Source organism: Ovis aries, chromosome 3 (genome assembly GCF_016772045.2).
Source record: "Ovis aries strain OAR_USU_Benz2616 breed Rambouillet chromosome 3, ARS-UI_Ramb_v3.0, whole genome shotgun sequence".
Lineage (NCBI taxonomy): Eukaryota > Metazoa > Chordata > Mammalia > Artiodactyla > Bovidae > Ovis > Ovis aries.
In genome coordinates, this window is record NC_056056.1 from 28,936,137 (window position 1) to 28,962,497 (window position 26,361).

The window sequence follows — 26,361 nt, forward strand, 5'->3', positions numbered from 1 at the left end:
CCTTCCAATGAATATTCAGGATGATTTCCTTTAGGATGGACTGGTTGGATCTCCTTGCAGTCCAAGGGAATCTCAAGAATCTTTTCCAACACCACAGTTCAAAAGCATCAGTTCTTCGGTGCTCAGCTTTCTTTATAGTCCAACTCTCACATCCATACATGACTACTGTAAAAACCATAGCCTTGACTAGATGGACCTTTGTTGGCAAAGTAATGTCTCTGCTTTTTAATATACTGTTTAGGTTGGTCATAACTTTCCTTCCAAGGAGTAGGCGTCTTTTAATTTCTGGCTGCAGTCACCATCTGTAGTGATTTTGCAGCCCCCCAAAATAAAGTCAGCCACTGTTTGCACTGTTTCCCCATCTATTTTCCATGAAGTGATGGGGCCAGATGCCGTGATCTTCGTTTTCTGAATGTTGAGCTTTAGGCCAAATTTTTCATTCTCTCACTTTCATCAAGAGGCTCTTTAGTTCTTCTTCACTTTCTGCCATAAGGGTGGTGTCGTCTGTGTATTAGGTTATTGATGTTTCTCGCAATCTTGATTCCAGCTTGTGCTTCATCCAGCCCAGCGTTTCTCATGATGTACTCTGCATATAAGTTAAATAAGCAGGGTGACAATATACAGCCTTGATGTACTCCTTTTCCTATTTGGAACCAGTCTGTTGTTCCATGTCCAGTTTTAACTGTTGCTTCCTGACCTGCATACAGATTTCTCAAGAGGCAGGTCAAGTGGTCTGGTATGCCCATCTCTTTCACAATTTTCCACGGTTTATTGTGATCCACACAGTCAAAGGCGTTGGCATAGTCAATAAAGCAGAACTAGATGTTTTTCTGGAACTCTCTTGCTTTTGCGATGATCCAGTGGATGTGGATGTTGACACTTGATCTCTGGTTCCTCTGCCTTTTTTAAACCTGACTTGAGCATCTGGAAGTTCATGGTTCATGTACTGTTGAAGACTGGCTTGGAGAATTTTGAGCATTACTTTACTAGCATGTGAGATGAGTGCAATTGTGTGGTCGTTTTAGCATTCTTTGGCATTGCCTTTCTTTGGGATTGGAATGAAAACTGATGTTTTCCAGTCCTGTGGCCACTGCTGAGTTTTCCAAATTAGCTGGCATATTGAGTGCAGCACTTTCACAGCATCATCTTTTAGGTTTTGAAATAGCTCAACTGGAATTCTATCACCTCCACTAGCTTTGATTGTAGTGATGCTTCCTAAGGCCCACTTAACTTCACATTCCAGCATGTGTGCCTCTAGGTGAGTGATTATCTGGGTCATGAAGATCTTTTTTGCACAGTTCTTCTGTGTATTCTAGCCACCTCTTCTTAATATCTTCTGCTTCTGTTAGGTCCATACCATTTCTGTCCTTTATCGAGCCCATCTTTGCATGAAACATTCCCTTAGTATCTCTAATTTTCTTGAAGAGATCTCTGCTAAGTCACTTCAGTCGTGTCCAACTCTGTGCGACCCCATAGACGGCAGCCCACCAGGCTCCGCTGTCCCTGGGATTCTCCAGCCAAGAACACTGGAGTGGGTTGCCATTTCCTCTTTCCCATTCTGTTGTTTTCCTCTATTTCTTTGCATTGATTGCCAAGGAAGGCTTTCTTATCTCTCCTTGCTATTCTTTGGAACTCTGCATTCAAATAGGTATATCTTTCTTTTTCTCCTTTCCTTTTCGCTTCTCTTCTTTTCAGAGCTATTTGTAAGGCCTCCTTAGACAGCCATTTTGCTTTTTTGCCTTTCTTTTTCTTGGGGATGGTCTTGATCCCTTTCTCCTGTACAATGTCATGAACCTCTGTGAATAGTTCATCAGGCACTCTGTCTATCAGATCTAGTCCCTTAAATCAATTTCTTACTTCCACTGTATAATCATAAGGAATTTGATTTAGGTCATACCTGAATGGTCTAGTGGTTTTCCCCACTTTCTTCAAATTAGGTCTGAATTTGGCAATAAGGCGTTCATGATCTGATCTACAGTCAGCTCCCGGTCTTATTTTTGCTGACTGTGTAGAGGGTCTCCATCTTTGGCTGGAAAGAATATAATCAGTCTGATTTCGGGGTTGGCCATCTGGTGATGTCCATGTGTAGAGTCTTTTCTTGTGTTATTGGAAGAGAGTGTTTGCTATGGCCAGTGCATTCTCTTGGCAAAACTCTATTAGCCTTTGCCCTGCTTCATTGTGTACTCCAAGGCAAATTTGCCTGTTACCCCAGGTGTTTCTTGACTTCTACTTTTGCATTCCAGTCCCCTGTAATGAAAAGGATGTCTTTTTTGGTGTTGGTTCTAAAAGGTCTTGTAGGTTTTCATACAACTGTTCAGCTTCAGCTTCTTCAGCATCACTATTACCTGATGCATAGTAAATGCTTATTGTTAGTCAGTAATCATTATAATAAAGCAACTATATTTACTCTGAAAATATTTTGGGAAATGGTAACTTTGAATAAATTCTGATGCTACTCTGTAAGACGTGTTTAGGACAATGTGTGCATGTGCACACATCATAACTCAACAGTGTGAGATTAATGGTTAAATTTCTATTTTGAAGGTAGGACTTATGATTAAGAGATAATTATTGTTTTAAATAAGCATTGGAATAGGCTGTACATGTTTCACAGAGGTTATAATTATTTAAGAAAGCCATTTTAAGTTTCTATATATACGGTTATATATTTTGGTATATGCATAATTTATTTATGCTGTATTTTGTATCTTTACTTTTTATATTGGGACTTTCAGGAATTATATAGAAATTCAATTTATGTCAAATCTTGATTAACTATTAATTGAACCCATAATGCTTTGAAAATTGTATTCATCATGTTCATTTTTGTTTTCTTTTTCAGTAGAGGGAGAAGAAAGTTCAGATGGTTTATGCATCAACAGATGGTACATAGAATACACAGTAATTGCTATATTTAGATGTTCCAGATATATTTTTAAAGTTTTAAGTGTAGAACAATTTTTAATATATTAAAACTGTTAAAATAATCTAGATTGTTCAGATTATTTTCTCAGGAGACAATAACTAGAATGTTAGAGGAATTTTTGACATCAAGAATTGTTATTTGATGTAAAAAGTGTTACTTAGGAAATGTGGTTCACCTCTAAAGTATCTTGAAAAAATTTTATTCGAGAAATAATTTTTACGCATGCTTTTACAGTCATTAGATATCATTTCAATATTTTCAGCTGTCTTCGCTGACTAATGTCTGTGTTTCAGTTGCTACTTTGTAGGGTCCTAATTTCAGTCCTGAGTTTTATGCAGTCAGTGGCACCGCACTCCAGTACTCTTGCCTGGAAAATCCTATGGATGGAGGAGCCTGGTAGGCTGCAGTCCATGGGGTCGCTAAGAGTTGGATACAACTGCGTGACTTCACTTTCACTTTCCACTTTCATGCATTGGAGAAGGAAATGGCAACCCACCCCAGTGTTCTTGCCGGGAGAATCCCAGGGATGGGCGAGCCTGGTGGGCTGCCGTCTATGGGGTCATACAGAGTAGGACATGACTGAAGTGACTTAGCAGCAGCAGCAACCCTGTGTAACTATATTCCCTGGGAAGTAGAGGTGCTTATAGGACTGACATTTATCAGAAGGTCAGAGTTAATCCTATTTTCCCATCTTTTTAGCTCTTACTATGGTGTTTTTCTTCCTTTCATTTTATCATTATATCTATTTTTAATTTGGGTTTGGGTTTATTGCTCGTGAATATTTGTGATATGTGGGTTTTTATGACATTAAAGAACATCCTTCTCTAGTGGTAGGAGTATAGATATTGTCAGAGCATTTACCTGTGAATTGGAATTTATTTTGCAAGTAAATATTGTCACTCAGTTGGTAAAGAATCCGCCTGTAATGCAGGAGACCTGGGTTCGATCCCTGGGTTGGGAAGATCCCCTTGAGAGGGAAATGGCAACCCACTCCACTTCTCTTGCCTGGAGAATTCCATGGACAGAGGAGCCTGGTGGGCTACAGTCCATGGGATCACAGAGTCGGACACAACTGTATGACTATGTTTAGTTCAAATATTTATTGGGCAAATCTAGTGTTTTGGTACAAAGATAGTACCTTAAAATTATACAAGTGTGCTTAAGAGTCAGTGTAAATCAAATAGTTTTGAAAAACTAGAGATCTTAGGATACAAAGAATTTTGTGAAAAACTTAAATTTTCAAAACTGGCTAAGGGCAATAAGCTTTGTCATTTGTACCTATATATCGAGTGTTGAATATGTGTTGACATTATTTTTTAAGCCTAGGAAATTTCCAGAAATACTATTTATGAATATATTGGCATTTAAATTTGGTATCCTGAAAGTTAATTTATTCAAGGCAGGCAGACATTATTTATATATTTTTACATTATGAATTAATATCTAGTTGTGATTATTTTAACATTTACTCATTCTTACCTAATTTTTTGGAATAATTTTGTGTTACTAGCCCTCAGACCTCACCAGATCTTAAAGATTATTTACTACAGTTTAGAAGAGTGCTTCTATTGGAAAAATAATTCACTCTACATAACTTCTATGACTGTTGTATCTCTGGGTTACTTTTGTTTTTGTGTGGGGTGTTTTTTTTTTAATGATTTGGTTAGTTTTAAAGAATTTGAATGCTAAAGTAAGATAAAATAGTAATAATAAATTTGAGGGGACTAATTTAATCGCGAAGGGATGCATACTGCTTTAGATTTTTAGAATTCTTTTAACTTCATTTATGTCTTGCTCTATAGTATTTTATGTTTAGAAATGATCAGAAACGAACAGACTTATTCACAGAATTTGATTTAATAAATCCTGTAGAACATATTTTTTCAAGTCTGCATATCAGTTAATTCCTAATTGATTCCTTTTCTATTTGGACAGAAGTCCCTGATAGCTTAGTTGGTAGAGAGTCTGCCTGCAATGCAGGAGACTCTGGTTCAATTCCTGGGTCAGGAAGATCCACTGGGGAAGGGATAAACTATCCACTCCAGTATTCTTGGGCTTCCCTTGTGGCTCAGCTCGTAAAGAATCCACCTGCAATGTGGGAGACCTGGGTTTGATCCTGTGTTGGGAAGATCTCTCGGAGAAGGGAATGGCTACTCACTCCAATGTTCTGGCCTGGAGAATTCCATGGACTGTATAGTCCATAGGGTTGCAAAGAGTTGGACATGACTGAGTGACTTTCTGGAGAAGGCAATGGCACCCCACTTCAGTACTCTTGCCTGGAAAATCCCATGGATGGAGGAGCCTGATAGGCTACAGTTCATGGGGTGGCACAGAGTCGGACACGACTGAGCGACTTCACTTTCACATTTCACTTTCATGCATTGGAGAAGTAAATGGCAACCTACTCCAGTGTTCTTGCCTGGAGGATCCCAGGGACAGGGGAGCCTTGTGGGCTGCTGTCTATGGGGTCGCACAGAGTAGGACATGACTGAAGTGACCTAGCAGCAGTAGCAGCAGAGCGACTTTCATTTTTACTTTCCAATACAGAATGTAACTGAAGATATGATTAAAATCAGGTTTCCTTTTTTCAAGATAAATAGTGCTAAGTTGTGTATATATTAACTTTATAACTTTTTCTGATTTTATTAATATTGAGCTCTAACATTTTAAATGATAAAACTTTCTTACATTATTAATATTATTTGTGTACACAGAAAGAAAACTATTTTTGTTTTGTGTATTGAATGTTTTGAGTTAAATTTTTTCACTGTAAAATAATTGTGATACTTCCTAAACAGTATATGTGTGTATATGTTTTAACAAAATCATGCCATATGCATATTGTGATGAAAAATTTAATTCATTTACTTTTATTTGCAAAGATAGTTCTTACTCAAACACATTATATTTTCATGTGTTGAAAAATAGTTTTGTCTTCTCAGAAAACAGACTTTTAAAAATATTCTTCATCCTTTTCACTTTTAAGGGGAATGCTGGCATTTTAAAAATTGAAGCTCTCTTTTAAAACATTTTTTTTTTTTTTGGTTTTTACTCTGGATATAATTCTCATCCATTTTCAGAAGTCTCCAGCATTGTATTTTTATCTCTATTTGACTTTTAGAATAATTTTTCTGGTATAGATATCGTAATATAACCTAGATATGTTTAAGATTCTAATAGTCATTCCCCTTTGGCTATGATGCATTAATATCTTGGTGTGAACTCTAAGTAATGGTTTTAATATATTTCCTTAGTTTTGTCATAATTTTTTAGTAATGATAAAGTGATCAGTTGCTGACTAAAGCTACTTTTGTCATAATGCTTTTGTGTAGCACAGTGTATTTATTTCTGTCTTTATGTCCTTGAACCTAATGATCTTTGAATATCTTCTCATTACTAAATTATCATCCTTTTTAAACTCATTATATTCTTCTTATGGTGCCTTCATTCATCAAAAGTTTTGAAAGTCACTGTATTAGATATAGGAGATAGAAAAATAAGTCAAATTCTACTTCTTAAAGATATGCCTTTTACAGTGTTGGAAACGAATTTATAAGCATTTATTATAAAGATTGATACGTAGAATGCAATAAAGGTATATAAGAGGTGTTTTACATCCACAGAGGACGGTGTATCTAACTGCCTAGCAACCAGTTAAAAGACTTCATTCAGTTCAGTCGCTCAGTAGTGTCTGACTCTGCGACCCCATGAATCGCAGCACGCCAGGCCTCCCTGTCCATGACCAACTCCTGGAGTTCACTCAGATTCATGTCCATCGAGTCCGTGATGCCATCCAGCCATCTGATCCTCTGTCATCCCCTTTTCCTCCTGCCCCCAATCCTCCCAGCATCAGAGTCTTTTCTAATGAGTCAACTCTTCTCATGAGGTGGCCAAAGTACTGGAGTTTCAGCTTTAGCATCATTCCCTCCAAAAGAAATCCCAGGGCTGATCTCCTTCAGAATGGACTGGTTGGATCTCCTTTCAGTCCAAGGGACTCTCAAGTATCTTCTCCAACACCACAGTTCAAAAGGATCAATTCTTTGGCGCTCAGCCTTCTTCACAGTCCAACTCTCACATCCATACATGACCACTGGAAAACCATAGCCTTGACAAGATGGGCCTTTGTTGGCAAAGTAATGTCTCTGCTTTTCAATATGCTATCTAGGTTGGTCATAACTTTTCTTCCAAGGAGTAAGCATCTTTTAATTTCATGGCTGCAGTCACCATCTGCAGTGATTTTGGAGCCCCCCAAAATATAGTCTGACACTGTTTCCACTGTTTCCCCATCTATTTGCCATGAAGTGATGGGACCAGATGCCATGATCTTCATTTTCTGAATGTTGAGCTTTAAGCTAACTTTTTCACTCTCCACTTTCACTTTCATCAGGAGGGTCTTTATTTCCTCTTCACTTTCTGCCATAAGGGTGGTGTCATCTGCATATCTGAGGTTATTGATATCTCTCCTGGCAATCTTGACTCTAGCTTGTTTTCTTCCAGTCCAGCATTTCTCATGATGTGCTCTTCATATAAGTTAAATAAGGGTGACAATATACAGCCTTGACGTACTCCTTTTTCTATTTGGAACCAGTCTGTTGTTCCATGTCCAGTTCTAACTGTTGCTTCCTGACCTGCATATAGGTTTCTCAAGAGGCAGGTCAGGTGGTCTGGTATTCCCATCTCTTTCAGAATTTTCCACAGTTTATTGTGATCCACATAGTCAAAGGCTTTGGCATAGTCAATAAAGCAGAAGTAGATGTTTTTGTGGAACTCTCTTGCTTTTTTGATGATCCAGCGGATGTTGGCAGTTTGATCTCTGGTTCCTCTGCCTTTTCTAAAACCAGCTCGAACATCAGGAAGTTCACAGTTCACGTATTGCTGAAGCCTGGCTTGGAGAATTTTGAGCATTACTTTACTAGCGTGTGAGATGAGTGCAATTGTGCGGTCATTTTAGCATTCTTTGGCATTGCCTTTCTTTGGGATTGGAATGAACACTGTCATTTTCTAGTCCTGTGGCCACTGTGGAGTTTTGCAAGTTAGCTGACATATTGAATGCAGCACTTTATAGAATCATCTTTCAGGATTTGAAAGAGCTCAACTGGAATTCCATCACCTCCACTAGCTTTGTTCGTAGTGATGCTTTCTAAGGCCCACTTGACTTCACATTCCAGGATGTCTGGCTCTAGGTGAGTGATAACACCATCGTGATTATCTTGGTTGTGAAGATCATTTTTGTATAGTTCTTATGTGTATTCTAGCCACCTCTTCTTAATATCTTCTGCTTCTGTTAGGTCCATACCATTTCTGTCCTTTATCGAGCCCATCTTTGCATGACATTTTCCTTTGGTGTCTCTAATTTTCTTGAAGAGATTTCTAGTCTTTCCCATTCTGTTGTTTTCCTCTATTTCTATGCATTGATCGCTGAGGAAGGCTTTCTTGTCTCTTCTTGCTGTTCTTTGTAACTCTGCATTCAGATGCTTGTATCTTTTCTTTTCTCCTTTGCTTTTTGCTTCTGTTTGATTCACAGGTATTTGTAAGGCCTCATCAGACAGCCATTTTACCTTTTTGCATTTCTTTTCCATGGAGATGGTCTTGATCCCTGTCTCCTGTACAATGTCATGAACGTCCGTCCATAGTTCATCAGGCACTCTATCTATCAGATCTAGTCCCTGAAATCTGTTTCTCACTTCCACTGTATAATCATAAGGGATTTGATTTAGGTCATACCTGATGGTCTAGTGGTTTTGCCTACTTTCTTCAATTTCAGTCTGAATTTGGCAATAAGGAGTTCATGATCTGAGCCACAGTCAGCTCCTGGTCTTGTTTTTGTTGACTATATAAAGCTTTTCCATGTTTGGATGCAAAGAAAATAATCAGTATGAGCCTGATTCTTAAAAGGTGTGGTGTAGTTTGGTGGGGAACTTAGGCAGGAATACAGGGAAGAAAATTATAGAAAGCATAGTACAGCCAAATAACGCTGACTCACTACAAACACACTACATTTGTTTTGATTCCCAAGGCCTGAGGGTAGGTAGCTGATGGGTATGGGGTTTCTCTTTGGGGTGATGAAAAATGTTCTGAAGGTCATTGGTGATAGCAGTTGCACAACTCTGAATATACTGAAACTCATTTTTATACTTTAGAAAGGATAACTTTTATGACAAGTGAAATCTTAAACTGCTTAAGTTACATGTATGATGCATATGTATAGCTTGTGAATTAAGTAAGCTATCCTTTGAAACTGTTGAATAAAGAAATGTAGTGAATAGTTCTGATATCTGTTGCAAGGGTTTCAAAATTAAATGAAATACCAAACCTCAAGGTTTTGTTTTTTGTTAAAGACCCAGGAAAGGGAGCACAGCATACTGAACCAAGAGCATTCTTTGCATGTTATCATTAGTTATTGGCATATAATGCATTTTTAAACCTTTGTTATTTTAAAATATAGCATAAAGAAAACTGCACCAAACAGAATTATGCAGTTGGAGGGATTACTTCTGATTGAAAACTGATGGTAACCACTACACATTTAAGAATAGAACATTGCCAAAACTTCAGAAGTTCTTTCCTTCTCCTTTTTGATATTTATGCCTTTTCCAGCTGAACTGCTATCTTGACTATTGTGTATTTCCCTTCTTACTTTTTATGTTTTAAAAAGTTTTACCACCTAATATTGCCAACAGTAAAGAAGTAATGTTGCTTTCTTTTCCTTCAGTGATGATCTGTGGAAATCATGATCTGTTTTTGTATCTGTAATTTGCTTTTGCAGTTTTTTAAATGTTAAGATTCATCCATTTCATGTATAGCTATGGTTCATTCATTCTCTTTTTCAAATTTGTTTTCAAAACAATTTTTATTGTTAATTTACAGTATTAAGTTTTAGGTGTGCAACATAGTGATTCAGTATTTTTTATAGATTATATTTAAAGTTATTACAGAATAATGGCTATATTTGCATACTTTTACTTTTTCCATTGTAATTTGTGCCTCTTAATCCCAACCCCTGTCTCCCCCTGCCCCCGGCCCTGCGTTGGTAATCACTAGTTCTCTGTATCTGATTCTGTTTCTGTTTTGTCTTCACATTCTTTTGTGTTAATTTTTAGATCCCACATAGAATTAATACAGTATTTGTCTTTCTCTGGCTTATTTCACTAAGCATAATACTCTGTAGATTCATCCATGTTTTTGCAAATGACAGAATTTAATTCCTTTTAATGAATGAGTAATATTCCATATTGTGTTTTTGTGTATGTGTGTACATACCATTATTTCTTTGTTATTCTGTTGGTGGACACTTGGGTTGCTTCCTTATCTTGGATATTGTAAATAATGCTGCTATGGACATTGGAGTACATATATCTTTTTGAACTACTATATTTATTTTTTTCAGATATATACCTAGCAGTGGAATTCCTGGATCATTTGGTAGTTCTATTTTTAGTTTTTTGAGGAACCTCCACAGAAATTGTGCCAGTTTACCTTCCCAGCAGCAGTGCACAAGGGTTCCTTTCTCTCTACATCCCCACTGACGTTTGTTGTTTGTATTTGTGATGATAGCCATTTTGACAGTTGTGATGTGGTCTCATTGTTGTTTTGATTTGCATTTCTCTGATTAGCAGTGTTGAACATTTTTTTCATGTACTTGTTGGACATCTGTATATTTTTGGAAAAAGTGGCTATTCAGGTCATCTGCACATTTTTAATCATGTTTGTGTTCTCATGTTGAGTTGAATGGGCTGTTTTTGTTGGATATTAACCCTTTATCAGTCATATCATTTGCAGATATTTCTCCTATTCCATAGGTTGTCTTTTTACTAAAGGCTTCCTTTTTGTGAAGAAGCTTTTTTACATTTAGTCAGGTCCCATTTGTATTTTTGCTTTTGTTTTCTTTGTTTTGCTGTGCTGTGCTTTGTCGCTCAGTCATGTCCAGCTCTTTGCCACCCCATGGACTCTAAGCTGCCAGGCTCCTCTGTCCATGGGATTCTCCAGGCAAGAATACTGGAGTGGGTTGCCATGCCCTCCTCCAGAGGATCTTCCCAACCCAGGCATTGAACCCAGGTCTACTGCATTATAGGCGGATTCTTTACTGTCTGAGCCCCGGGGAAACCCAAGAATACTGGAGTCGGTGATCTATCCCTTCTCCAGGGGATCTTCATGACCCAGGAATTAGACTGGAGTCTACTGCATTGCCAGTGGATTCTTTACCAGCTGAGCTACCGGGGAAGCCCTTCTTTGTTTTGGGAAACAGATTTAAAAAAAATAGTGTTACAATTTATGTCACGGTGTCTTATTATATTTGGGTCTTTAATCAGTTTGGGTTTATTTTTGTATATGGTGTGATAAAATGTTCAGATTTCCTTCTTTACATGTAGCTGCCCTGTTTTCCTACTTGTTCAAGAGAGGCTGTCTTCATTGTATGTTCTTGCCTTCTTTGTCATAGATGAATTGACCATTAGTGCTTTGGTTTATTTCTGAACTCTTTTCTGTTCCATTGATCTGTGTGTCTCTTTGTGCCAGTACGATACTAAAAGAAAGTGAAAGTTGCTCAGTCCTGTCTGACTCTCTAAGACCACCTGACTATACAGTCCATGGAATTCTCCAGACCAGGATACTGGAGTGAGTGGCCATTCCCTTCTCCAGGGGATCTTCACAACCCAGCGATTGAACCCAGGTCTCCCACATTGGAGGCGGATTCTTTGCCAGTTGAGCATCAGGAAAACTCAAGAATGTAGTGGGTAGCCTGTCCCTTCTCCAGGGGATCTTCCTGACCCAGGAATTGAACTGAGGTCTCCTTCTTGACTAGCTGAGCTACCAGGGAAGCCCGTGTACCATGGTTTTTGTACCATGCTGTTTTTGATTAATATTGTTAACAGGGAGTTTTGGTCTGTAGGCTTTTTTTTTTTTTCTTTCTTGTGATGTCTAGTTTGGATGTGGCATCAGGATAAAAGAATGACTTGGAAAATATTTCCTTCTCTATTGTATGAAGAATTTTTTGTAGGATTGGTATTATTTCTTCCTTTAAAATTTGACAGAATTTACCAGTAAAGCTCTTTGAGCCTGGGCTTTTCTTTATAAGAAGTGCTAATTCCTACTTCAGTTTATTTGCTCGTTATAGGTATGTTGTGATTTTTTTTTTTTCCTGAGTCAGTTTTGGTTATTTGTGTCATTTTAGGAATTTGTTCATTTCACCCACATTATCTGGTTTGTTTACATAAACTTGCTCTAGGAATTATTGTAGGGCTGCCTTCCAGGGCCTGTGGAGAAGGGGTGGAACTTCTATGCTAAGAGCTGAAATTGACTGCTGTTAACTGCAGTTTACCCCTATTCAAACTTTTTGCTTGGCAGTTGTAAGCAACTTGAGGAAGTGAAGTCGCTCAGTCGTGTCTAACTCTCTGCGACCCCATGGACTGTAGACTACTAGGCTCCTCCATCCATGGGATTTTCCAGGCAAGAGTACTGGAGTGGATTGCTATTTCCTTCTCCAGAGGATCTTCCTGACCCAGGGATTGAACCCAGGTCTCCCACATTGTAGGCAGACGCTTTACCGTCTGAGCCACTTAGATTATTTTAAATCTTTGTGTAATAGAAATATTTAATACTGTAGACGTGTTTCAAGTATTCTTTAGCTGCATCTTATAAATTTTGAAGTGTTTGTTTTCATTTTCAAAGTTGTTTTCTGATACATTTTAATTTATATTAATTTGGCTCTTAATGAATTTTTTCAGTTTTTGTCTGTGACTTTTAATTTTGCTACTTTAAAAACTAATTAGAGGCATGTTTTCATATCATACCCTTTTCAAGTGTAGAATTCAGTGTGTTTTTTTGGTAATTTAAAAAATTGTGAACTGTTATCAATAATAACTTGTATAATATTTTTATCATCCGCTATCATTTCTGCTACACGTTAATCGCTGCATTTCATTGTGTGAATACACTAAGTTTTAGTTGTTCCTAAGTTTCTGCTATTATGATTAGTGCTGCTAAAAAGATATGTTTATAATATATTTATGTGAATAAATATAATATATTTATGTGAATGTATGTGTTCCTTTCTCTTGGCTATATATCTGAGTAGAATTACTGGATCATGTGGTAAATTTAATTTAACATTTAGAGAATTACTGAGCTGTTTTCCTAAGTGGCTGCACCATTCTTAACATTTCTACTAGTCATATGTATGCACCTGATTCTCTGTATCTTTGTTAATATTTGTTACCTGCCATTTTTATTCTTGCCACATTAGTATACGTGAAATGCTGTTTTCTGGTTTTAATGTGCATTTCACTAATGACTAATGATATTGGGCATTTTTTCATATGGTTATTAGTCATTTGTGTATCTTTTTTTTGTATAAATATGTCCAGACTTTTTCACCGTAAAAATATTTTTGTCTTTTTACTGTTAAATAATAAAAGTTCTTTAGCTATTCTGGATACAAGCCCCTTATCCTGTATATGGTTTACAAATATTTTCCCCTATTCTCTCGGTTATCTTTTTACTTCTTGTTGATGCACTTTTGAAGCATAAGAGTTTTTAATTTTAGAGTTCAGTGTACCTGTTTTTCCTGTTGTCACTTTTGCTTTCAGGGTCATATATAACAAATCATCGTCTAATCCAGGATCATGAAGATTTACACGTTTTCCCTAAGAGTTAGAATTTTAGCTCTTATGTTTAGATCTTTGATCTATTTTAAGTTAATTTTATATGTGATGTAAAGTTGGGTCTGCATTTTTTTTTGCAGATGGATTTCCAGTTTTTATAGCACCACTTTTTTAAAAAAGACTATTCTTTGCTCGTTGAGTTGTTGTGGAAACTTTGTCAGAATCAGTTGACCAAAAATGTAAGGATTTATTTGGGGACTCCTAATTCTATTCCATTGATCTATATGACTAGTCTCGTGCTGGTACCTCATTACTTTGATTATTATAGCTTTGAAGTATTTTTGATGTTAGAAAGGTAAATCTCCATAGTTTCTTTGTTTTTCCAATTTTTGGGCTCCATTGGCTATATTACATTTTTATTTGAATTTGAGGATCATCTTGTAAATTTCCACAAAAAGCCAGCCAGAAATTTTAAAAGCATTTGGTTGAAACTGTAGATTAATTTGGAGAGAATTGCTTTCTTAGCAGTATTATCTCTTTCAATTTGTGAACAGGGAGTATCTCTCCATTTGTTACTTAATTTCCCTCAGCAGTGTTTGCAATTTTTAGTGCACAAGTCTTGAACTTCTTTTGTTTCTAAATATTTCATTCTTGTGGTACTAAATTTTTAAGTTTATTTTTTTCAGTTATTCATTGTTGATCTATGGGAATACGGTTGATTTTGAATTTTGATCTTGTGTCTGGTGACCTTTCTGTCTTTGTCATAGAGGAAAGACCTTCTGTCTTTTCACCATTAGGTATGATATTTGTGGTAGGTATCCTAACTTCTAATCACGTTGTGCAAGTCCTTTCTGTTCTGAGTTTATTGAGAATTTCATCATGAATAGATGCCTGATTTAACTGATTATTTTCTCTTGGTTATTGATCAGTCTTTCCTGCCTTATTTTTAAATTACATGATGGATGGTGTGAATATATATTATAGTAGCTTTGGAGTTATGTTATTTTCTAAAGGTTTTTTAAAGTTTTTGTTCTGATAGGTAGATAAACTGCAAATGCATCACCTGAATCCTATCAAGATTTAGTTTAAGGGAAGATCTATTTCAGTTTTGTTTTAAGGAAAGATCTGTTTGTTTCTCCACTTTGTTCATTGTCCCCACTTCAATGGCATAAGTGTTCTTGGGTCTGAACTGAATGCCAGGGTTGTTTTATGGGGTGCTTATGCGCTAGTTGGGCTTCCCTGGTGGCTCAGAGGTTAAACCGTCTGCCTCCAATGTGGGAGACCTGGGTTCGATCCCTGGGTCGGGAAGATCCCCTGGAGAAGGAAATGGCAACCCACTCCAGTATTCTTGTCTGGAGAATCCCATGGACAGAGAAGCCTGGTAGGCTACAGTCCATGGTGTCTCAAAGAGTCGGACACGACTGAGCGACTTCACTTCACTATGCGCTAGTTTGGCCCCAAATGCGAAATCTTTCAGGCACTTTTATTACCTCTAGAATTTCTGTTCAATTTCAACTTCTTAACACAACCACACCAATTAGAGTCTTGCCCTGTAAATTTGCAGTTTAGAATTTGGCTAAGGACTAAGGGATTACCATGCAAGCCCGAGGGATTCACTGTTTCTGGCCCCCCTCAGTATGGCATTGCTAATTCCACCTAACCACAAGGTGCACTGAACTTTGACTTCTGCATCCTTAATTTAGCAAAACTACTGTCCTATGCTTGCGTTTTCTGAACTGTGGCCTGTGTAATTTTCCGAGGGAGAGAACTTGGATGACTACGGGGATTCTCTTGTGTCGTCTTTCTTACAGCCCTTCACGGGTGTTTGAAGATTTTGTATATTCATTCTTGGTTTTGTCTCCAGTTGTATTTAATAGGAGGAAAAGTCTAATACCAGGTACTGATAGCCAAGACCAGAATTTTCTAGTTTTTCCATTAACTTTTACCATTGGACAGCTCAATTTTCTGTTTATATGCTTGGTATTTTGATTACGTTTCTTGATCTTGAAGAAGTAGTCTTAGGTAACGAATGTCCTGTAGAGCCCAGAGGCATGCTCCCCTCTGGTTACCAGAGCCATATGCTCTAAGAGTGCCCCCTATGTGTGCTGCGTGGTCCCTTCTGTTGTGGCAAGGGCTGCTGTGGGTACAGTGGTAGGTGGTATTGGTCCCTGGCACAGTGGACTACAGTCTGCATCAAGTGCCTACAGGTTTACGGGAGGGTGGGTAGGCTTCTTGTGTGGTTGGCTCTGTGGCCCAAGCCCTCTTAGGACTATTGCTGGCTCACAAGAGGGTAATTCATTATTCTGCACTGTCTTTTGGCTTCCAGCAGCTTGGGGCTAGGGCAAGCCTTGGTCCTTGCAGGGCTTCTTGTGTTGCCTAGAGTTTAGGAGCTGGGCTGGGTCCTAGAGTAGCTGACTATGGGGGCTCTGGGAGCTCAGGTTTTGTGCTAGCCTGCTGGTGGACAGGTAAGCCACTAACACTCACAGGCTAGAGGGAGGATCCAAAATGGCAGTTACCAGCACCAGTGTCCTCTTAGAATAAGGTCTCCAGATGGCCGATGACAACATCTGTTTCTCTGGAGAGTGTGGTTCCCCATTGCCTCCCATCTCTATGGATGGGAGGTTCTCTAGGATTATCAATAGGTGAGTCCTTTCAGATCACTGTCTAGGTGCTGGGACTCAGAGCCTGTGAGATTTTGCATGTGACTTTTTAAGCATCAAGTCTCTGTTTCCTATAGGTTTCCAGCTCACCTGAACAAAAACCCTGCTGGTTTTCAAAGCCAGGTTTTCTGATGCATCGTTTTCCCTGTGCAGGACCCTTAGACTGGGGAGCCCAATGTGCTCAGACACCTCACTCCTTAAGGAGGAGACCTGTATGATTGCAACATTCCTCTGTTTGTGTGTTGCTGAAATGGGGATGTGGGTCCTGACTGTACTGTTTCTCCACTCCTCCTGTCCTGTATTATTGTGTTTCTGCCTATATGTCTTTAGTTGTTGAAAATATTTTCTGCTACTCTTTAAGTTGATATCCTATCATATGATATCATAGATATCATAGACGGTTGCTACTGTAAGTAGTTGTAATTGTGGTGTGTCTATGGAAGGAGGGGATTCAGTGTCTTCCTGCCGTGCCGTCTTAGCTACCTGTCCTCAACAACTGCCCATCATTCTTGCTGATTTATCAGTTCAGTTCAGTCACTCAATCGTGTCTGACTCTTTGCGACCCCATGAATCGCAGCACGCCAGTCCTCCCTGTCCATCACCAACTCCCAGAGTTCACCCAGACTCACGTCCATCGAGTCCGTGATGCCATCCACCCATCTCATCCTCAGTCATCCCCTTCTCCTCCTGCCCCCAATCCCTCCCAGCATCAGAGTCTTTTCCAATGAGTCAACTCTTCGCATGAGGTGGCCAAAGTACTGGAGTTTCAGCTTTAGCATCATTCCTTCCAAAGAAATCCCAGGGTTGATCTCCTTCAGAATGGATTGGTTGGATCTCCTTGCAGTTCAGGTGACTCTCAAGAGTCTTCTCCAACACCACAATTCAAAAGGATCAATTCTTTGGCGCTCAGCCTTCTTCACAGTCCAACTCTCACATCCATACATGACCACAGGAAAAACCATAGCCTTGACTAGATGGACCTTAGTCGGCGAAGTAATGTCTCTGCTTTTGAATATACTATCTAGGTTGGTCATAACTTTTCTTCCAAGGAGTAAGCGTCTTTTAATTTCGTGGCTGCAGTCACCATCTGCAGTGATTTTGGAGCCCCCAAAAATAAAGTCTGACACTGTTTCCACTGTTTCCCCATCATAGTGAACCCATAATATAGCATGAAAATTGAAAGTGAAAGTCACTCAGTCGTCAGCTCTTTGCAACTCCATGGATTCTAGCCCACTAGTTTCCTCTGTCCATGGAATTCTCCAAGCCAGAATACTGGTGTGGGTAGCCATTCCCTTTTCCAGGGGATCTTCCCAAACCAGGGATCGAATCAGGTTTCCCATGTTGCAGGCAGATCCTTTACCATCTGAGCCACCAAGGAAGCCCCATATTTCACTTTAATAGCTGGCATGCTGATAATAGTCAGAGCCTTTGCCCCAATATATTTCTTTCTTTCTTTTTACCTTTTAATTGGAGGATAATTGCTTTACAATATTGCATTGGTTTCTGCCATACCTAAGCATAAATCAGTCATAGGTATACATATGTCCCCTCCCTCCCACTTCCTATGCCCCTCCCACCCATCTAGGTTGTTACAGAGCCCTGGTGTGAGTTCCCTGAGTCATCCCAATGCATTTGTTAAATCAGTTGTGAAGAAAATTATTCTTTGAATGTTCCTTGGGAACTAGGGAATTAGTGAACAAGTCACATAATAAATACACTTGCATTGTTATATCCCTATGAATTTCTTCTATATCAAAGGTATTCAAACTGCATATATCCTGTCTCCTGGAGGATTTGTTAAAACAGGGATTTCTAGGTCCCAGTGCCAAAATTTCTGATTTAGTAGCTCTGAAGGAGGCCTGAGAATTTTCATTTTAAACAATCCCTAGGTAATGGTGGTGTTGCTGGTCTGAGGAGGCCATCATTTGAGAATTGTTTTATATTATACAAATAGAACCCTGGAGAACCCTGGGTCGGGAATATCCTCTGGAGAATAAAATGGCAACCCACTCTAGAATTTCATGGACAGAGGACCTTGGCAGGCTACAATCAACGGGGTTGCAAAGAATCAGACAGGATTGAGCGACTAACACTTTCAGTTTCAAATAGAATTCTGAACATCTCAATTTTCCTGTGTGACACCATTGAGTCCACATTTTACTCAACCAGTTGAGCAAGCTGTTGGAACCACTCTCAACTACCTAGCACATTGCAGCAGTTACACAGGGTAAGATAATTGAAAGTGTTCACAAGACTTTTGTATACTCATAAAATACTTTAATAAAGGTTGGACATAAAGTGTGATAGGAGAAAGTAAACAAAGGCAAACATATGAAAGTTTTTCTCTGTCACCCAGGACATGCTTCATACTTAAACTGTGACCCATCAGAAAACATGTGAGATCCCTTTGACTTAGGAGAGCCACATACTCATCTGAGAGAGGATCTTTCATATCCCTGTGGTTATTTTTGTAGATCTGTGTTCTGTTTTAGTGATGCAAAAATGTTTTTAAGTTTTGTTTTGCTCTTTGCACTGTTGGTTTTGTTCTTCTAGATTTTCCCCACATATATATATATATATATATATATATATATATATATGTATTTTTGGTCCACTCATGTTGGTTAGTGAAGAGACTTAAAACAGTGATTGGCACTTCTCCATTCATGTGCTGAGGGATGATCTGACAGGAGCAAAGCATTTTGCTATGTTGGCTTCTCTTTGACCCATTTTCCCTGCTAACAATCCTCTTATCTACTACTTGGTGGATATATGCCAGGTTGTCAATCTGGAAGCTAAATTAGGAAACAGGTTGGTGAATTCTATGTATAGTATTTCTTTTTGTCTCTAAATTTTGAGCACAATATGTTACCCATGCCTTCTGTTGCGCTTGGCATCACCAAATTAGGAGCCTCTCTTATTTCCGGTATAAATTCTCCAGAACAGTGGATTGTAAACTTTTATTCTCAAGTTTTCCTTACAATCTTAAAAACTAGTGCAGATCCCAAAGAGCTTTTGTTTATGTGGATTATATCTATCAAAATTCACTATGTTAAAAAATTGAAGATTAAAAATAATTCATTGAAAAATAGCAATCTAATTATATTTTAATTTTATATTGTGATTTTAAGATTAGCCTAATTCTTTGAAGATATTTCTGAAATAAAAACGCAGTGAGAACAATGTCGTTTTATTTTTTTCTTTTTAGTTTTTATTTTTTAATTTTAAAATCTTTAATTCTTACATGTGTTCCCAGACATGAACCCCCCTCCCACCTCCCTCCCCATAACATCTCTGTGGGTCATCCCCATGCACCAGCCCCAAGCATGCTGTATCCTGCGTCAGACAGACTGGCGAGTCAATTCTTACATGATAGTATACATGTTACAATGCCATTCTCCCAAATCATCCCACCCTCTCCCTCTGAGTCCAAAAGTCCGTTATACACATCTGTGTCTTTTTTCCTGTCTTGCATACAGGGTCGTCATTGCCATCTTTCTAAATTCCATATATATGTGTTAGTATACTGTATTGGTGTTTTTCTTTCTGGCTTACTTCACTCTGTATAATCGGCTCCAGTTTCATCCATCTCATCAGAACTGATTCAAATGTATTCTTTTTAACGGCTGAGTAATACTCCATTGTGTATATGTACCACAGCTTTCTTATCCATTCATCTGCTGATGGACGTCTAGGTTGTTTCCATGTCCTAGCTATCATAAACAGTGCTGCGATGAACATTGGGGTACATGTGTCTCTTTCATTTCTGAATTTTCATAAATTTGATGCCTGCCTTCATGGAGGATAGCTGGATTTTCATACTTGCTTTTGCATTCAGTCTGTTTCTGTATCACATGTCATGTAGTTCTTGGAAAATTCCATTCTGTACTCATGAGAGAATGAGAATGAAAAAGGCAAAGCACATCTTTTCATTATTATAATGAAAATAGTTCTTATCTTTATCGACTGGTAAGAAAGGGTTTTAGGGCCCCAGTAGTAGTACCCAGACCACAGTTCAAGAACTGTTGCTTTAGAGAATAAATAAATATACCCTCTACTGAGTAGTGGAGAGGTAATTACCTAGGCATTTGGGGTTGGGCTGAGGTCATTGGTTTAATTCTTCTATATAAAATCTCAATAAATCCGTTTGTTTGTTTGTTTGTTTTTTTCTTGAGCTTTACCTGCTTCCCTCCTCCTTGATAAAAATAAAGCCCTGCTACAAGGTATGTCCTTGGAAATGCTATTTCAGATATTAAGTGATTGGCTCTCATCCTCTACCATGATTATGTTTTCAGAGAAGTTGGGACAAAGTTGTTATCTTGGGATTGGAGAGGAAGGGAAAGTTGGATCAAGATGGCAGACAAACTCTTAGCTAGAATGAGACGGTGTGTCTTTATCTCCACAGCCGTCTCTTAGCAAAATCTGTCTAGGTCAGACTATCTGACTATTTGAATAGGTATCAACTAATTTTCTCTTTCCATTGCTGTTTTATTTTTGTTCTTTGGATTTATCTTTTTTATTTTTTCTGTTCTTCTAATAGGGCTTTAAGAGGCAGCACAGATATGTGTTGTGGCCATTAGATCTTCCTTCTGTCATTATGCATGGTTGACAGTAGTCCTTTGGTCTTCTTTACCATTTATTTCTTGATTAGTTGGTATAGGGAATTTTCCAAAAATGGCCACAGTGCTGTTTCTTGTCCTTATTTTCTTCTTCAAAGAGTATAGAAAATGATGCTGTGTGACTTCCAAGACTTGGTCATGAAAGCTGTGTTTCTCTAACTTGTTCACTGGAATACTTGTGCTTAATGCTGAGCTGCTATGTAAGAAGGCCAGTTACCCTGAGCTAGCCACTCTATGAGGAAACCCATGCTACATGGAGAAGAAATGTTTCAGTACTTTTTTTGATAGTTTCAGCTTATGACTGTTTTAATATCCCTGTATAAGGTCCAGACATTATGAAGCAGTGCTCCATCCTGTCTGAATTTCTGCATCACAGAATCTGTGAGCATAATAATACCATTATTTTTATCACTAGGCTTTGGGGTAAGCTGAAATAATAACTGGAACAGATTTTGGTACCAGAAGTGAGAGGCTGACCTAACTTTTGGATTGAGCAGTGGACAGAACCTGGAAGGGTCTTAAAGAGGAAACATGACTCAGGCTCCAGGAAGGCCGTCAGTGAGGGCTTTGAGGAAGTGGAGGAAAATGTTGGAAGCTGAAAGAAAGGAGACTGGAAATCTTTGTTAGATATAGTCAAGAAAATTTAGCAAAATGGTTACTGCCACAATATGGAAAACTGAAAATGTAGCTAACTTGAGGAATCCAGCTAGCAATGTTAGAGATTTCTGAGCAGTCACTGTATTCCTGCTGGCTCTCCTCCTTTTGAATGAGTGCATACAGAGGTTAACCTGTGCTTGTTCCATAGTTGTATGTTAAATGTGTGTGGGGTAACATGCCGCTTTGTTTTGTAGATCTTCAGGTCAAGAGGAGCTGTACTTGAGGAACCACTTCTTGGGAGCTTAATCTACCCTTGGACCTGATTTAGATAATGAGATTCAAGATTGTCCTGATGCCATAGTGGATTGAGACTTTGCAGGTCTTTTGGAGGGTACAGTGTAGTCTGCATATGGGAATGATGTGAATTGTGACCAGAGTGAAGACTGTGTTACATTGTATTATCCAAAGATTGTCACAGTAATATTTCCATTCTCACATGCTTTTATCCAGTGTGCCCCTTGTCATTCTTCACCACTTGGATCTTAACAGGCTTGTGAATGCTTTGATCGAAGCATAGAGTAGCAGTGATGCAGTGTGACCTTATAAGACTGGGTCATAAACGGTGATGCAACTTCCACCTTATTTTCTGAAACATTTGTACCTGGTGCCCTGGACCATCATGAAAGAAATCTACGTTTAGCATCTAGGCTGGGAGGAAACCCAAGCTACATAAAGATTCCTGTCAGCAGTTCCAGACCCCAGGCATTTGAGTCGTTCTTGCTAAGGCAATGGGCATTGTGCAGAGACAAGTCAGTTCCATCATGCCCAGATTTCTAAGCTGCAGGATGCATGAACTTTATAAAATAGTAGTTTTATGTATTAAACTCTGAAGTAGTAACTAGAACAACTGGGTAACTTAAATATGTTCTAAGAATCGTTAAGACCTTTTGGTGTATAGATGTGGTAAAGATGCTTAGTAATGTAAACAGTATGAGTTTCAGTGAAAATGTTTATGACACACATATTAGCTGCCCAGTGGCTTGTTTATTCCATTATTTGGTTTTGGGATACCACGTCATATGACTGTCTGAGTTCTAGATAATTCTTGTTCTGTTGTACATTAGTGTGTACTGGTTTATTTGTAAACATACTATTCAGTTTTCATTTTGTTCTACTTGATTAAAAATTCAATAAATGATTCTTTCAATTTGTCTCCTTATTTTACACATAAAATATTTGAGATAAATGCATATTGAATAAATACTAAGTGTGTCATCTTCTCAGATGACATAATTTATAAGCTTTAAAAATGTGAATGTTTCAGATGACTTAGGAAATGGAGAGTTATATATGAGTATTAACTCCTTTAGAATTTCCCTGTAGCTCAAAACGGTAAAGAATCTGCCTGCAATACCAGAGACGAGGGTTCAGTCCCTGGGTTGGGAAGTTCCTCTGGAGAAGTGAATGGCAATCCACTTCAGTATTCTTGCCTGGAGAATTCCATGGACAGAAAAGTCTGGCAGGTTATAGTCCGTGGGGTCGCAGAGTCGGACATGACTGAGTGACTAACACACACATTAACTCCTTTATTAATAAAGGTTATAGTCTGTCTTTTAAGGAACTTCATTCCTGCTAATCATCTAATTTGAATGTTTTTAATGAGAGAAAATGTTTAGCAGTTAAGAAAAATGTTTGTATAACTTTTGGAGGGTTTTACTGCCATCTAGTGGCACTTAGTCCTATATGATTTAAATTCCTTTTAGTTTTCTTTATTTCTACTCATTTTCCCATAATTATCTTCTCTTAGTTTTTAAGCTTGTTTTTTTTCTTTTTTAAGGAAAAATATTTCAGGTGCCTAAAGTAATGCTAGGGTTTTTTTTAGGATATGTGATATTATACATATACCGTGTATATATGATATATATATATATAATTTAACATAAGTGAATAAAGATATCGTTCATTTTTAGGTATAGTAATTTCCTGCACCTTTTTTTCCCCTCTCATTTGCTTAGATTCTCCTTCCTATTTTCTCTGTTCTATTCTTATAATTTATATAATTTCTGTTTATATAACTCTTCCATCTCTGTCGAGTTAGGTCATAAAAGCCTAGATTTTCTCCATGTGCATATAATCAGCGCTTGAGTGAATTTAATGATGTCAGCATAGAAATACAATGTACACATTTTTGTTTTAGAAAAATAAGATCATACAAGTTTCTGCATTTTATTTTTCTCACTAAGAATTCCTCTTAGAAATCTAAGATAAGTAATGTGCTTCTGGTGCTTCTAAGTCGCTTCAGTCGTGTCCTACTCTGTGCGACCCCATAGACGGCAGCCCACCAGGCTCCCCCATCCCTGGGATTCTCCAGGCAAGAACACTGGAGTAGGTTGCCATTTCCTTCTCCAGTGCATGAAAGTGAAAAATGAAAGTGAAGTCGCTTTGTCGTGTCTGCTTAGTGACCCCGTGGACTGCAGCCTACCAGGCTCCTCCGTCCATGGGATTTTCCAGGCAAGAGTACTGGAGTGGATTGCCATTGCCTTCTCTGTAGTAATGTGCTACTTTTAGTTTTTAAAATTATTGATAATTTTAAAAATATGGATATATTTTAAATTCTGTTATCAGCAACTTCTTTATTGATTTATTTTTGCAGTTTTTGCCACCTTGAATGTAGCTACAGTACACATCTGTGAGTGTACACCCCTTACATAGTGATAATCTATTAAATACGTTTTTCCAAGATAGTTTTTTAGCAATGGAGATTGTTAAATAAAAGAAAATATTTTTAATTTCAGTAGCTGTTACCATTATTGCTTTCAAAAACAACTGAAATACCAATGAATGATATATAATACCTTTTCCCTATGTTATCTTTAGTAGACTTCATAGCATTTTATACTTTTTTGTATGAGGGTGTAAAATTTATTATTTCAATTTGAATTTCTTTATTAATAGGGAATTTTAACAACTTTGTGTTTGAATTTACCCTTCTATGAAGTTTCTGGGAGAAGGCAATGGCAACCCACTCCAGTACTCTTGCCTGGAAAATCCCATGGGCGGGGGAGCCTGGTAGGCTGCAGTCCATGGGGTCGCTAAGAGTCGGATACGACTGGGCGACTTCACTTTAATTTTAACTTTTGCAGTTTGTGTGTATTATGTTAACACTTTATCATCCAATTTACAGATATTTTGATTGGAAAAAGATATAACACAGTTTTAACTCTTCATTCAATTAACCATGTTTATCTTTTGTTTTTAAGACTGAATTTCCCAGATGTAGTTAAAAAAGTCTCTTTTACATTTGGATTGTATTCCAGGTTCATTTCTGCCTTTTTTGTTTTGCAACATTTTTATTTTCCAGGTGTTACCTTTAAGCCTTAATCCCTGTGGGATTTAATTGTTTTAATAGACTTTCATAAACTTTTAAGAGCTTAAAGATAACATGCATAGTTAAGTACAGTATTATCACAAAGTGAACAGAACCATGTTCTCATCAGCCAGTCAGAATAATTCTTATGCCTTCTTTATTTCTAAGCGTTCAGTATCATAACACTCCCCTGATATGTAATATCACCTTCTTGCTGCTCTTCGTATTTTTAACCTCCTAAACTGAGTTCTTAAAAAAAAACAAACAACTTCTCTGGTGGCTCAGAGAGTAAAGAATCTGCCTGTAATGCATGAGACCCTTATTTGATTCCTGGTTTGGGATGATCCTCTGGAGAAGGGAATGGCAACCATCTCCAGTATTCTTGCCTGGAGAATTCCATGGACAGAAGAGCCTGGTGAGCTACAGTCCCTGGGGTTGCAAAGGGTCAGACATGACTGAGTGACTAACACACACACACACAAGCTGAGTCCCTAAACATTATAGTTTGATAAGTTGATCCTTGACCTCATTATGTTCATATGTATTTTTAGATCTGTTATCTTTTGCTTATTAACATGTTATTTGAGTTTTATCCATGTTATGTGTCAGTTCAGTTCAGTTTAGTTCAGTTGCTCAGTCGTGTCTGACTTTTTGCGACCCCATGAATTGCAGCACGCCAGGCCTCCCTGTCCATCACCATCTCCCGGAGTACACTCAGACTCACGTCCATCAAGTCCGTGATGCCATCCAGCCATCTTATCCTCGGTCATCCCCTTCTCCTCCTGCCCCTAATCCCTCCCAGCACCAGAGTCTTTTCCAGTGATTCAACTCTTCTCATGAGGTGGCCAAAGTACTGGAGCTTCAGCTTTAGCATCCTTCCTTCCAAAGAAATCCCAGGGCTGATCTCCTTCAGAATGGACTGGTTGGATTGCCTTGCAGTCCAAGGGACTCTCAAGAGTCTTCTCCAACACCACAGTTCAAAAGCATCAATTCTTCGGCGCTCAGCCTTCTTCACAGTCCAACTTTCACATCCATACATGACCACAGGAAAAACCATAGCCTTGACTAGATGGACCTTAGTCGGCAAAGTAATGTCTCTGCTTTTGAATATACTATCTAGGTTGGTCATAACTTTTCTTCCAAGGAGTAAGCGTCTTTTAATTTCATGGCTGCAGTCACCGTCTGCAGTGGTTTTGGAGCCCCCCAAAATGAAGTCTGACACTGTTTTCACTGTTTCCCCGTCTGTTTGCCATGAAGTGATGGGACCGGATGCCATGAGCTTCGTTTTCTGAATGTTGAGCTTTAAGCCAACTTTTTCCCTCTCACTTTCATCAAGAGGCTTTTAGCTCCTCTTCACTTTCTGCTATAAGGGTGATGTCATCTGCATATCTGAGGTTATTTACATTTCTCCCGGCAATCTTAATTCCAGCTTGTGCTTCTTCCAGCCCAGCATTTCTCATGATGTACTCTGCATATAAGTTAAATAAGCAGGGTGACAATATACAGCCTTGACATACTCTTTTTCCTATTTGGAACCAGTGTGTAGCAGTTCATTAATTATTCTTGCCAAATAGTATTCCATTGTATGGCTGTG

General features: G+C 38.3%; 1 protein-coding gene across 5 annotated transcripts in view; it reads left to right on the top strand.

Moving 5' to 3' along the window:
* The window catches only part of TDRD15 (tudor domain containing 15), an 88,336-nt gene extending 65,729 nt beyond the window's left edge, over nt 1-22,607 (top strand). For all 5 annotated transcript variants that reach the window (XR_009599764.1, XR_006059119.2, XM_060411892.1 and 2 more), the window contains one exon: nt 21,655-22,607. The gene's annotated coding sequence lies outside the window, so the exon portion shown is untranslated. The remainder of the gene's footprint in view (nt 1-21,654) is intronic.
* Nucleotides 22,608-26,361: the final 3,754 nt, after the last annotated feature.